The sequence below is a fragment of the Octopus bimaculoides genome, chromosome 6, assembly GCF_001194135.2.
Source record: "Octopus bimaculoides isolate UCB-OBI-ISO-001 chromosome 6, ASM119413v2, whole genome shotgun sequence".
Classification (NCBI taxonomy): Eukaryota; Metazoa; Mollusca; class Cephalopoda; order Octopoda; family Octopodidae; genus Octopus; species Octopus bimaculoides.
In genome coordinates this window covers 84,534,293-84,534,995 of record NC_068986.1, presented here as the reverse complement: position 1 = coordinate 84,534,995, position 703 = coordinate 84,534,293, and positions in this window count along the sequence as shown.

Below are 703 nucleotides of genomic sequence, written 5' to 3'. Positions count from 1 at the left end.
TATATGTATGTATGTATGTATATATGTATGTATGTATACAGGGTGCGATAGGTAAATTGTCGTTATCTTATATTTCTAATTCCGCGCATGTTCTTTGTTTGTTTTTGATTTTCTCGACTACACAGTATAGTAGGTTCAGTTGGGCACCGTCTGTGAGAAAAACAGCACCATTCATTTTCTCACACGGCCTCAGACTCAACACGAAGACCTACATCAAGTGCCTGGAGGAGGTAGTTCTGCCCTGGATCAAGAGGGTGGATGCTGACAAATCCTATGTCTTTACGTTCTGAGTTCAAAATCCGCCGAGGTCGACTGTGCTTTTCATCCTTTCGGGGTCGATAAAATACCAGTTGCGTACTGGGGTCGATCTAATCGACTGGCCCTCTCCCCCAAAATTTCAAGCCTTGTGCATAGAGTAGAAAAGAATATATTCATCGTACATTGTATATACATACATACATACATGCATGCATTGATGCATACATACATATCTATGCGTGTGTGTGCATACACATTCATACACACACACACACACACACACAAATACATAGATGTTTGCATACATATATACAAATATGCATACATGTATACATGTACATACATACAATTACAGTCATTCTCAGAAGCATACAACCATTCATGTATACATATATACAACATTCATTCTCACATATCTATCTATCTATCTATCTATCTATCTATC